At 45.2% G+C, this 13,985-nt stretch overlaps 1 protein-coding gene and 1 pseudogene across 1 annotated transcript in view; one reads left to right on the top strand and one right to left on the bottom strand.

Annotated features, from left to right (window-relative positions):
* LOXHD1 (lipoxygenase homology domains 1) overlaps window positions 1-13,985 on the top strand; it is a 211,359-nt gene that overhangs the window by 44,467 nt on the left and 152,907 nt on the right. The window lies entirely within an intron of this gene.
* Window positions 9,803-12,407, bottom strand: LOC102832944 (annotated as a pseudogene).

Genomic DNA, 13,985 nt, shown 5'->3' with positions numbered 1-13,985 from the left:
GACCCTCTTTGGTCTTGCCGTTTGGTCTCACCCAAGTTGTCGGCTCTGGACTGCTGAGCCTGATAAATTCAAAAGTACGTGATTTCTTACTTTAACTACAAGTTCCACTAGCTATAAGCCTTCAAACTTTTAAAATATTCCTCCCTATGTGCTTCCAAGATTTGGAGCTCTGCCCTGAATCTGCTTTGCCTGGTATTCCGTGGTATTGCTGATGGCGAACTTCACTGCACTTCCACCCTAGCCACCATCAAGCCCCACCTCTATCCCTACTTCTTTTAATGCAGCCTAAAATTTCATTCCACTACTTGCTATTCAGTATGTAGTACTGTGGTAGCTTGTGTGTTGCTATGAAGCTGGGAGATATGCCACCAGTATTTCGAATATCAGCAGAGCTTGCAGACTAAGACTAGGAAGAAAGGCCTGGAGATCTACTTAACCAATGGAACCTTTATGGATCACCACAGGATATTGTTTGATATAGTGCTGGAAAGGGAGTTCCTAGGTTGGAGGGTAATAGCGGCAACAATGAACTCAGATATACCAGCAGTCATGAAGCTAGTACAGAACTGGGCAATGCTTTCTTCTGTTATACATCAGGTTGCTGTGAGTCGGAGCTGACTGGATGGCAAGTGATAAAATTTTCATTGGCTATTTTTAAGTCACAATATACCTTTGACTTTGCATCCAAAAAGATCATGTTCACCTGGAAGAAAACAAGAAAATCTCCATCCCAAGTCCTAGTTCTCCATCAGGATTTCAAGGCTGCTGGGGAAACCTAGATTCTCCTGACATCCTGAGTCGTCCTCACAGGAGCCAGCAGCCTTGAGCCCCAGTAGTCATGGTGGGCTCACCCACATCTGGATGCCATAGTCCACATAGACATCAACCCTCCTGATGATATGTCTCAGACATTCCTGTGGTCTGAGCAGGGACTCAGCAAACTCCTATGCTCTTCTCTCTGTAAGCAAGAATTGGGGGTTCTGGCATCTCTGAGGGCCTGTGAACATTTGACAGCACTTTAAAAAATTATTATTATTATTTTAGCATATCCGCATCTACCATCCCTGAGAAGGCTGTCTTGGCTAACAAATCGTTACAGAAGTGCAGTGAATTTTCCTGCCTGCCATCTGCTTCTTGGCATTCCCTCCTTGCCTGATTTGCTGCTTGGTGGATTTTTCCCATCCTGCCTGGGATGGCTTACCTCCTGATAATCCAGAGCCCACAGGGGCAGACTGGCTGCACGTGTGAGTCATACAGCGCAGGCGTAACAAACCAGGAGTCCTGGTGGTATAGTGATTAAGCACTTGGCTGCTCATCTAAAGGTTGGCAGTTTGAGACAAAAAATACCACCAGTGGGTGGCTTGAAAGAACTGGAATCTATTTTTTTTCCGTAGTTCAGAAGGCGGAGCCTGAATTCAGGGTGATGGTTTTATGGGAAGTTTCCATCTTTGTCATTTTCTGCTTCTAGTAGCTGCCAGCTATCTGTGGTGTGTTCTTGGGTTTGTAGAAGCATCGGCCTCCATTGTCACATGGCACCTGGCTTCTCCTTGCGTTTCTCTTCACTTGTGCTTCCCTTCATAAAACGCTATTCAGAGCATATGACCTCATGAACATACAAAAATAAAATTTTACTTATTTCCAAACAGGATAATATTAACAAACTACCCAGCCTGTTCCAGAGTAAAACTGTGCTTCATATGATTCTCTTAGCTGTAATCTTTACAGGGAGACCCCAGGTGACACAAATTATTTAGTGTTTGACTACTAGCCAAAATTGTGCTCATGGGGAACCTGTACGTAGACCAAGAGGCAGTTGTTCGAACAGAACAAGGGGATACTGAATGGTTTAAAATCAGGAAAGCTGTATGCCAGGGTTGGATCCTTTTACCATACTTATTCAATCTGTATGCTGAGCAAATAATCTGAGAAACTGGATTATATGAAGAAGAACATGGCATCAGGATTAGAGAAGATGCATTAACTACTTGTAATATGCAGATGATACCACCTTGCTTGCTGGAAATGAAGTGGATTTAAAAGACTTACTGATGAAAATTTAAGAACTGCAGCCTTCAGTATGGATTGCACCTCAGTGTGAAAAACAGAAAAACAAAGATCCTCACAACTCTACCAATATGTAACATCTTTATAAATGGAGAAACGACTGAAGTTGCCCAAGATTTCATTTTGCTTGAATCAATAATCAACACTCATGGAAACATCAGTCAAGAATTCAGATGTATTGCATTAGGCAAATCTGCTGCACAAAACCTCTTTAAAATGTTCAATAGCAAAGCTGTCAGTTTGAGGACTAAGGTGCATCTGACCCAAGTCATGGTATTTTCAATTGCTTCATATGCATGTGAATGTTGGACAGTGAATAAGGCAGATGATATGAGAAGTGATGCATTGAATTATGAAGTTGGAGACGAATTTTTAAAGTACCATGGACTTCCAGAACAACAAACACATCTGTGCTGGAAGAAGTACAGCGAGAATGTTCCTTAGAAGCCAGGATGATGAGAGATATAGTATCAGGAGGGACCAGTCCCTGGAGAAAGACATCGTGCTTGGTAAAGTGGAGGGTTGGTGAAAAAGCGGAAGACCCACAACAAGATGGATTGATACATACAGCAGCAATGGGATCAAGCTTAACAACGATTGTGAGGATGGCGAAGGACTGGGCAATATTTCATTCTGTTGTGTATAAGATTGCTATGATTCGGAACCAACTTGATGGCACCTAACAACAACGCTAGCCACAAATATTGATGGTTCGAATCTACCCAGAGGCACTTTGTAAGACAGGCCTGAGGATCTGCTTCTGAAAGGTCATGTAGCCTTGAAAACATATGGGGTCACCATGAATCTGAACTGAGTCCGTGGCAACAACACCAACAATCTCTGTGAGAGCAGATTGCCAGGACTTTCTTCTGTAGCACTTCTGGGTGGATCAGAACCACCAACTTTTAAGGTTAGCAATCATTTAAAATAAGTGTGCCACCATTTGTGCCATTCAGGGAACTCTCAGTACTGGGGTTAGGACTTCAATATATATTTTGGGTGGACAATGTTAAATTCATTACATTGCATTTGTAGGCTGCGCACTGATGGCAGCCCTAGGCCTCAAGTTGAATATCATCCTCGGAAACTGCCCCTGATGATGCCTTCCTGGGCTGTCTGAGATGCTGGGTCTGGGGACAAGGACATGGTCTCTGTTTCCAATGTACAAACAGTCCAGGGAATGACACAGATTCCCATAATACAGGATGCCAACAGGACACTTATCGGGCATCATGCTTAAGAGTTCCAGGTCTCAAGTTATGGAGTCCTAGGTTCAAACTCCAACCTGCTAGCTACATGGCCTTGGGCAAAATATGTAACTTCTGTAACCTTAGAGTCTTCATGTGTACACAACTCAATATTAGCATCTTATTAAAACTCATAATACCACTAGGAAGTAGGGACTATTATTACCCCCACTTTGTACACGCGTGGAGTCTCTGAGTGGTGCAAATGGGTATCACGCTTGGCTGTTAATCTAAAAGTTCAAATCCATCTAGATGCATATTAGAAGAAAGACTGGGAGATCTACTTCCTCAAACTCAGCCATTGAAAACCCATAGTGAGATTCTGACACACGTTGGGTTGCTATGAATTGGAATCAACTTAAATCAAATCAGCAACTGGTTTGGTTTTTTCACATGCAACAAGGGACGAGGTCAGCAGGTACAGGCCAGGATGGCAAAGCCTCTCTGTGCCTGCTCTGGGGCTAGCTGCTGCCACTTCTCAACCTGTTTGCTCAGATTGTGTTGGCTCCAGTGTCTAGCAGATGGTGGCTCTGAAAACTGTTCTTTGTTCTAATAAACCACGAGAAGGTTTCAAGGGAAACCGGGAAAGTAGACGTGAGACCCGAGAGATAGGATGTCACACCCTTTCCCAATCTGTTCCCAGACTGTGGAGCAGAAGCCACACCACTGACTACAGTTTCAGAGGTCTGGGTGCCCCCTTCCCCTACATGAAGCCCAACAAAGATCCACCAGGACTACTTTCCCCCAAGTCCAGGGGCCTGCTGGCTGCCTGAGTGGGCTTTCCTTGAGTTTCATCTCTAGTTAATGTACCGGTATCAGAAGACAGATCCAACCAGCATAGTTCTCTTTCTTCAACTTTCCTCTCTTCTCTACTTCACTTTTCTTTTCTCCATTCCACCCAAACTCCATTGCATTTTAGCCCTGGCCTTCTGGAAGGCATCATCTGCTTCCTCTACCATGGTTCTTCTCTCTCTCCTCCAAACTTTGCAGAGAATTAAAGTCTGTACCATGTACTACAGTGCAGTGATTCTCATTACAGAATCCTGCCCCCTGGACTTTCACCAGAGGGCCCTGTCCCTCAGATTCTCAGTGGGATACTTTCCTCCCTGGATTTTCCCAGGGCATCCTTAGATTCTCAATGGGGTACCTCTGATTCTCAATCCAGATTGCTTTTGGGGGAATGGGTGAAGAATTTCATGGGTAATCAGGGGAAGTTATCCACCTGCTCCTTGAGATTCAGAAAAAGCTCAGTGGAGTCTCAGCCAGAATGAACCCCTATTGCTGATGGGGTGGGTGGTAGTCCTCAGGTGTTTGGAGATGAATATATGGCTGAATAGTATCCTATCTGATTGCTTTTCTGGGATCTAATGACTTAATATGTGTCTATCTGGTCTCTCCAACCAAGTTCAGGGTTCTCTGAGACCAAGGGTTGTGGTCTCCTCCTGCCACCTGGCAATCAGTCTTTTACTTGCACTTGCTGATTTGGTCCTTGGGGTTTAGGGCTTTGGGTGACATTGGTATGACACAGGGTTTGTGTGTTTTCAGGGCTCATGTGTAGACACACTTGTTTATGAAGATCAACAGAAAGCTGGGTGGAAAGAGCTCTGCTGGGGGCAGAGGCTTGGGTTCTTGTCTCACCCCTTGGTGATGTGTGACCTTAGGCAGGTTCCTGGTTTGCTCTGGGCCGCTGGGCCTCACTGGAGAAGATGGGACTGGATGCTCTGGGAGTCCTCAGGGCACTGCTTCCACAGTGCTCTGCTAGTTGAGTGTTTTCTCATCCCTCCTACCTGGCTCCGGGAGTCTCCCACCCACTGATCCCACTCTTCCCCTGGGAGGTAGTCACTGTGCTGCAATGTTCACTGCCATTCGATAGAGACACAGGCAGAGAGCAGGACTGCCCAGCCCTCTCTGACCCAGAGGAGCTCAGAGACCCTCCTGGAGTAGGCGGTGGTGAGGTCTAGTTATTGCTACTTCTCTGGATGACCCAGTAGATTGAAAGAGCACCTTGGGCTGGCAGTTGTCACCCGGTGGGGGACGTAGCAAGATCTGACCCCACCTGGCCTTCTCACTGCTAGTAGGATGCTGTTTCCTTCCTTCTGACCCATGAATTGTACCCCAGCCTGACACCTCCCCTCCTAACTCCCATTCCTATCCACCTTGAATAGCGTTGAGATTATCACGTGGTTTAAATGAGTTCCGAGCCTGCACCCGTCGTTTTGGGAAAGATCTGCCAACTTGGCAACGAGACAGGCTTCTGCAGCCAAGAGCTGCGTCCCAGCTGGCCTGGGGGCTGTTCACACCCCGGGGCTGTCAAAACCCAGGCACAACAGCTCATGAATGTCTCAGACGCAGACCTTGTCATAGCAGGCAGGGCTCCCACATTCAGAGGGCCCAGTCTCTGCCTAGCCCCTTACCCCTGCTCCCAGCTGGGATCTGTCCCCTAGGTCTCCTTAGAGACAAGCTGCCCTCTAGGGGCACTCTGTCTTCTTTGGTGGATTAGTAACAGGTGTGGCTGTAACCAGCTTTGTCTTGTGCTCTGCGGAGGCTGGGGGCTGGTCTTGGAAAAGATGGAGCCCACAAGAAGAAGCAATAGCTCAGCAGGTGGGAGGGAACATGCAGGTGTGGGCAGGGCAGGCGGCGTATTCATCTGCTGAATGCATGGGCTTTACCTTTTTGCTACTCTGAGTGGGCTAACCAGGGCTGAGCTGAAGGTTGCCCAGAGTTTGGGGAAGCAGGAATCAGTGGGGTGGTATCCATCCTCATCCCCTCACTGTTTCCACTCCTGGTTACTTTATCCGAGTCATAGTTCCCACAATGCTCCACAATGATTATCACACAGCGCCAGGTGTGCATCTGGACTTGGCAATCCTGTGCTGGGAAAGGACACATGCAGATTGTACTGACCTGCAGTGGATTAAGGGCCTGCCAGAGAGAGGCCTGCGTACTGGGAAAGCAAATGCACAATGAAGGCAGCCCAAACAGTTGATGCAAAAACACCCGTTTTGAGAGTGCTGCCAAATAAACCAGCAGCCCGGATGGAGTCCCAGATTCTAGTAGACAACACTAAAACCAAAAAGGCCCAAACCAAACCCACTGCCACAGAGACAACTCTGACTCATAGTGACCCTATACAGAGTTTCGGAGACAGTAAATCTATATGGGAGCAGAGAGCTTCATCTTTCTTCTGCTGAGTGATTGGAGGGTTGGAACCACCAACCTTACAGTTAGCAGTCCAATGCCTAATCCATAGCACCACTGGCATGACACCATGTTGTTGTTGTTGTTAACCATAGACTAGTTAAATCACTTATTTAGAAATATCGCCCCCTGGGTCAGAAAGCACATGGAACTCTGCATTCTGAGCTCTAGTTTTGACTTCGACACTTAGCAACAATGAGACCCAGAGCTGAGCTCAGTTCTCCTCCATTCCACTTCCTTCCTCTGTGAAATGGGCAGATGAAATGGCCTCTTTGAGTCTTTTCAGGATCAGTAATATGTGTTTAGCTGCAAAATAAGGAGCATAGTAGCTCCATAAGATAAGCACTGGACTGCCAACCACGAGGTCCGCGATTCAAGCCTGCCTGCCAATCTGCAGGAGAAAAATGAGGCTGTCTGTTCCCTAAAAGACTGTAAGTCTTAGAGACACTATACAGGATTGCTGTGAGCCAGAATCAACTTGAAGTTACTCAACAACTACCTGTAAAACAGAAAGAAGGAAGGATGGGTCTGAAGCTAGCCCTTCTCCATAGATGGCTTCCCTTCTGAAGTGGATCCTTCTTCCCCCATTTCCCTGCTCCCCTATACTTCTTATCCTCTGAATAGCGCCCACCCTCTCATGAGCTTGGTCTCTGGACTGATCCACTCTGTCTATGGCCAAAACCTTGTCCTGCCACTCTGTTGGCTATGCCAGCTTCAGCAGATGTCTTAAATAAACCTTGTGCCTCCAATTACTCATCTACAAAATGGGGAAGCATAAATTCCCGTCTCATGAGGTGGTCCAGATGATTGAGGAGATGACCATAGAGGACGTCAGGGTAGGCATGGAGTAAGTGTTTGGTAAGTGACAGCAAGGATCACTGTGGTTGCCCTTGGTGTTGCCCTGTCTTCTGACTCTGGGAGATGCAGACTAGATCTTCTGGCCTTTTAGAATTGGAAAGGACTTGGGAGCCCTCAAAGCCAGCATTCCCTCTAGACTTTGGAAGACTCAACTAGACCCCTGGGCACAGTCTCATGCTTGGTCTGAACTGCAGTGGAAGCCTGCGGTGTGTTCTCCCTTCCTGACCCTCCTCCCTGTCCCCGATAGTCCTCTTCATCAGTTTCCCACACTAGTCAGGGCGCCTTGAGCTATACTTGTTGGCTCTGCTGCTTGGGAAGAGCCCGTGGAAGTGGTCCCAGGCCCACGAGGCTTCATGGTGGAGAGCTGGGCCACCCTGCAGAATTCTCCTCTTCTGAACTTTTCCACAACAGCTCCCCGTCCACCCCATCTGCTCCCACCCAGCACTGCAAAAAATCATCACCGGAAGGAGTGGGAAGAAAAGAACAGCTTGGAATGAGGCCGCAGTGAAGAGGACAGAGAATTTCAGAAAAAGGGACTTTCTTCTACCCCTCCTCCATTTTATAGAGGAGAAGGCTGAAGCTCACAGAAATTCAGGGCCCTGCTGTTGCTCACACAGTCTGACTGTGGGCAGAGCTGGCCCTGGCCCCTGGACGCATCATGGGCTCTTCCCAAGTCCATGCTCTTTCTTGTTCTTCAGCTAGCTCATTCAGTGAGTCAGTGCGCACTGTGGGAAAGGTTCCTATGCACCAGATGTGTGCTCAGGATGAACAGACAGGAGGACTCTTCTTCATAGGAGCTTAGAGTCTAGAGGGGAGAGAGTCAGGCCAGTGCAAAGGGACAGACTGTTCTAGGTCGGGAGTGAGCCGTGTCCCCTGACAATGTAGATGAAGTGGGTATCAGGAAGTCTTCACAGGGGAGGTGATGTTGAAGCTGAGACTTCATGGAGGAGAGAGAGTACAGGTCTTTGGGGACATGCGTCAGCATGAACCATTGTGGCAGATCTCATTCACAAAGCTGGGAACCGGGCCTCCAACTCACGCTCCTCACTGTGGCTTTAGGCTCCAGGGACCACTGCCAGCCACTTTCCCCTTCAACTAAATAGCCAGACATTTGGGGATTACATGAATTATATATTTGCCAGATATGTGGTTATTTGGACTGAAAAAATACGTGTTTAAAGTAATCTTTGGGTTTTCTGTTTGTGGAAATAACAGTTCTTCAGTGTTGCCTCTTTTCTCTCTCATGGCCACTGAGTAGACTCTGACTTGTAGCCACCCCACAGGATGGAGTGGAACTGTCTGCTCCACAAAATTTCTGAGACTCAAACTTCATGGGAGCAGCAGCCTCATCCTTCTCCCTCTGAGCAACTGTTGGGTCTGAACCTCTGACCTTTGGTTTAGTAGCCTGATGATTAGTCCGCTGTGCCACCAGGCCCCTTACACTGTCTCTTAGATGCATGAGGGTCTAAATTTATGAAACAGATACAGCGTTGGCTCCATCCAGCTATGCACATCCACTGTAGCCACCAATGGTTTCCTGCTGGTACTAGTCTTTCAAGCTCCAAGTGTCAGTCAGAGTGAGCCGCTTGCCAGTCTTCAATCTTTCCTCCAGCTCATAGTCACTCTGCCTAGCGCAAGAGTTTGGTGCCAAAGCCAACCCAAAAGTATCAGAGTGTCTATTACGAGTAAGGGTTTGCTTTATGCATGTCTTATAGACCGACAGGCGCGCTCAGCAACTTCTCCTGAGCCACAGAGGACAGGAAAGTGGAACTTCTTTAAGTATTTACTTTGTTGTTTATCGTTGAATGCCATCAAGTAGATTCTGACTCACAGCAGCCCCATGGGACAGGGTAGAGATGAGGTGCTGCAGGACAATGCACTGGACCAAAAGGCCGGTTTGAACCACAAGGTTGGCATTTCAGACCCACCACTCCTTGGAAACCTATGGGGTCACTATGAGTTGGGACTGACTTGTTAGCACTAAACAACAACAGTTTTCACAGAGCTTCTGGGTGAGTTTGAACTGCCCATCTTTCTATTAGCTGTCGAGTGCTTAACCATTGTGCTACCAGGGCTCCATATTTACTTTAAGTCCAAACCAAACTTGTTGCCATTGAGTGGATTCTGACTCCTAGTGACCCTCTGGGAAAGAGTAGAACTACCCTATAGCGTTTCCAAGGCTGCCATGTTTTCATTTTCAATTCCTTGAACCGACTGTATGCAAAGCAGCATAGGGAATACAGGAGGGCCATCTGAAGGACACTAACCAGCTGACCTATAAATGGAGGGGGAAGAGACTCTTGAACATCCTTTGGAAAAAGAAATTGGTGTTGTTAAGTGCCATCGAGTTAGTTCCAACTCATAATCACCCTGTATAGGGTTTCCAAGGAGTGACTGGTGAGCTTGAACCACCAGTCTTGCGGTTCAAACCAAATTTACAGTCCAGCAGGGCAGCAAAAATTTGAAGAACATATCATATTGTTGGCACTAGGGAATGGATAAGGCTTCCTTCTGATACCTCAAATGCCAGGACAACCAAATGGCTTTGACAGCTTCAGTAAGCACAAACAGGAAGCCCCCAAGAGCGCTGAAAATTGATGGGAAGAAATATTCCAGCCACGATCAACATCTCCAGGTAGTAATGGATCACCAATAATTTGTACTGTTACTGACTGAAGCTCAGGCATAAACTCTGGGGAAAATAAGAGGAGATTGAACCCCAATATGCCTCCATTCCAAGAGCAGCACTGGAGTGTTCTAACCATCTGTGGCTCACTTTCTTGCACCCCATTTATGCTTTGGGCTCTCTTCTGCACCAGGACACTACTTGCCCTTCTTTGATTGTGTTCATCCCTCTTTTGCTGTACTTAAGTACTAACTTTGAGATGGTGCAGATGCCCCAGATGGAGCCCTTGATTCCCTTGGCAAGGTTCTGGAAGAGGCTTTGACATTGCCAGTAATTTCTTTACCACCCAAACTATCCACTACACAGAGGAGAGTGAAGTGCCTCAAAACCTCTCATCATAAAAGACTGTGTGGCTCTGCCATGGCTCTGGTCATGACTTGGTCCTTGTCCTCCTCCAGCCCCTTTAGCATCTCAGAGTCAGGCCATTGTTGCCACCCACATAACTCCCAGACCTCGTCCACTGTGGCCACACTGGGCATTATGCAATGAATGTTTCTAAAACTTTTATCTGCTGTCTTTTTTAATGTTTGTTGTTTTTGTATGATTTAAATAGGCTTAGATCAGCAACACACCTTGAAATACTAACAATATATAGGTTTACTTAAGATGTCAACAGAGTCCTGGTGTGGCCCTGTAGGATAAGCACTCAACCTCAATGTTGGTTTGAACCACAAGGTCGGCGGTTCAAACTCACCAGCCAGTCATCAGAAACCCTATACAGGGTCGCTATGAGTCAGAACCAATTCGATGGCACTTAACAACAACAACAACATCTTTATAGTACCATGGACCAACAAAAGAACAAATAAATCTGTGTTGAAAGAAGTATAGCCAGAATATTCCTTAGAAGCCAGGATGACCAGACTTTGTCTTTCATACTTTGGACACATTGTCAGGAGGGACCAGTCCCTGGAGGACATCATGTTTGCTAAAGTGATGGGTCAGTGAAAAAAAAGAAGACCCCCAATGAAATGGATTGGCACAGTAGCAGCAGCTTGGGGCTCAAGTGTAACAATGATTGTGAGGTTGGTGCAGGACTGGGCAGTGTTTCGTTCTGGTGTGCATAGGGTCACTATGAATTGGTACCGACTCGATGGGACCTAACAACAACAACAATATTTATAAAAGCGGATTGTCATATCTTTTTCCCCATGGAGCAGCTGGTGGGTTCAAACCACTCACCTTTTGGTTTCCTACAGAGCGCTTAACCACTGCACTACCAGGGCTTATTGTATTGACTTTAGGGGACATTAATCTTTAGTTTTAAGATATAGGGGTAGGGGTGACCATTGTAAAACATTTCAAAAGTACAAAAAAAAAGAAACAAACAAAAATAGAATTGAAAATCATCCATAGTACCATCACCCAGAGATGAGAATACCTAATTTTTGTTGATCACTTACTCAGGGTCAGCCTTCATTCTAGACAAACTATCTATCTGCATACCCACCTCCTCATCTATCCAACTTCGCATTTGGTTTAGTTGTCACAACAACGCCATAGGGAGACATTATGACTATCTCTGCAGCACGTAATTTGTTACGTAGGTTAAGTAATGTGCATGTAAATGTGACATCAGCATTAAAGCTAGAACCTTGAACTTGATCACTGTGTAGTATGACCTTGAAAACTTCCCTGTTAATATTACGGTAACTTTCCTCCTATTATTATATTTTGACTCGTAAATGTATTAAATATTGCATATTTATTATAAAAATGGCATTGTCTTATGCTCAGTTTTGTAACTAGGTATTTTCACTCAATACTATGTCATTGAATAAACCTCTAAATTACTATTTTAAACAACTGCATGATATTCCATGGATGGATATACCCAACCAATCCTCTATTTTAGTTATTTTTAGGTTGTCCCCAATTTTTTAGACATTTTTGGCAATGCTGTGATAGACAGCCTTGAAACTAATATATGAACTCAGATATTTCCAGTATAAGCGAATTGTTATGCACAGAAATTGACTTGTTGGTTCGAGGGTTTTGCAAAATGTTCAGTTTCTGGGTGCATACTGTCCCTCAGAAAGGTTGTCTGAAGTTTGAGTTCTTCCAGCAGCGCAGGACAAGTCCTGGTTTCTCCAGCCCTTGCTAACTCTTCCTGTGCTGTGGGACAGTCAACTCTAGCAGAAGAGTGGAGAAAGAGAAGAATGGAGCCCAGGTAGATGGTAAGGCTGTTGTGTAAGGCAGCAGTAGTGGAAACAAGGCAGGTGCTTGGCTGAGAGGAGTGTAAATTTAGCTCTGCAAGGCCTGGCACTGAATTGGATGGGAGTGGGCCAAGCAAGGTGAACTGAAGGAAGTGAAAAACTATCTCCTCCATACTATGTCTCAACATCTGAAGACATTGGACTTGCATTGAGCAGTTTCTTAGAAAAATAAACTAGCTTTGTGTTTACTTGAGCATGATGAAAGAGGTAGAAGTATATTTTCTTGATTATTATCCACAAGTAACTATCAATACCAGTTTCCAGTTGCCACTGGGTTGACCCCAGTGTAGAACTGTGCTTTATAGGGATTTTTTCAATGGTTGGTTTTTAGGAAGTAGATTTCCAGACCTTTCTTGTGAAGTACTTCAGGTAGATTCAATCTTTAGGTTAGCTACTGACTACTTTCACCACTCAGAGACTCCATGACAAAGTGATGTTTTAATGTCATTGTATAAGCAGGCTCAGCTGAAGCCAAATTCATGCTCTATATTTGAGCACATGTTAAATGACAGATAATACTGACACGAGGGATTCTAGAAGGAGCACGGCAGGACTGAGAGGTGATGATAGATGCTGGGATTTAAATCAGGCCCATCAGGATGAGTGCAATGGTAATTGAGGTCCTGAGAGTTTGAACTTGGGCTTCGTCCTTTCTAACTATGTGAACTTGGTCAAGTTCCTTAACCTCCTGCTTTCATTGCCTCATCAATAAAATGGTGACAATAGTAACTATGGGGTCCATGGCTCTGAGGACAAAATGAGAAGGAATCTAGATTACAGCCCATTCCAAAGAAAGTGGATCCAACAGAATGTGTGAATTTTTGAACAGTATCACACGTAAGTAAAATTATGCAGAAGATAATTCAAAAAGAGTTGCAACAGTACATCAACAAGGAACTGCTAAGAATTCAAGCTGGATTCAGATGAAGATGTGGAATGAGGGATAGCATTGCTGGTATCAGATTGATCTTGACTGAAAGCAGAGAGTTCCAGAAAGGTGTTTACTCACATTTTATTGACTGCAAAAGCTTTTAACTGTGTAGATCATAACAAATTGTGAATAATATTGCAAAGAATGGAAATACCAGAACATTGAATTATGCTCATGTGGAACTTGTACGTAGATCAAGAGGCCATTCCCACAGAATGAGGGGGTAGTGTATGGCTTAAAATCATGGAAGATGTGTGTCAGGGTTGTATCCTTTCATCTTATTCACTCTGTTGTTGTTGTTGGTGATAAGTATCCTCATGTTGGTTCCAACTCATTAGAACTCCTGCTGTGGTCCTGTCGGATTAGCAGTGGACTTCGAATCACAAGGTTGACCAAATAAGGAAGGCTGAAGAAGAATCAATGCCTTTGAATTGTGGTGCTGGTAAAGAATATTGAATATGTTCATATACTATGGACTACCAGAATGATTTGATACATTAAACACTAAAGACCAAAGACCAGAAGAGTTGTAGGATGACAACAAGAACATTATATGTGAAGAGAGCAAAAAGTCATAAAGAAGACAGGAAAAAAGGAAAAGGTCAAAATGGATGTCAGAGGAGACTCTGAAACTTGCTCTCCAGCATAGAGATGCTAAAGCAAATGGAAGAATTGAAGAGGTCCAAGAACTGAACAGAAAATTTCAAAGATCAGCTCGAGAAGATAAAACCAAATACTATAATAAAATATGCAATGATTTAGAGTTGGATAACCAAAAGGGAAGA

The sequence above is a fragment of the Chrysochloris asiatica genome, unplaced genomic scaffold (assembly GCF_000296735.1).
Source record: "Chrysochloris asiatica unplaced genomic scaffold, ChrAsi1.0 scaffold00015, whole genome shotgun sequence".
Lineage (NCBI taxonomy): Eukaryota > Metazoa > Chordata > Mammalia > Afrosoricida > Chrysochloridae > Chrysochloris > Chrysochloris asiatica.
This window is presented reverse-complemented; position numbering and strand designations above follow the sequence as displayed.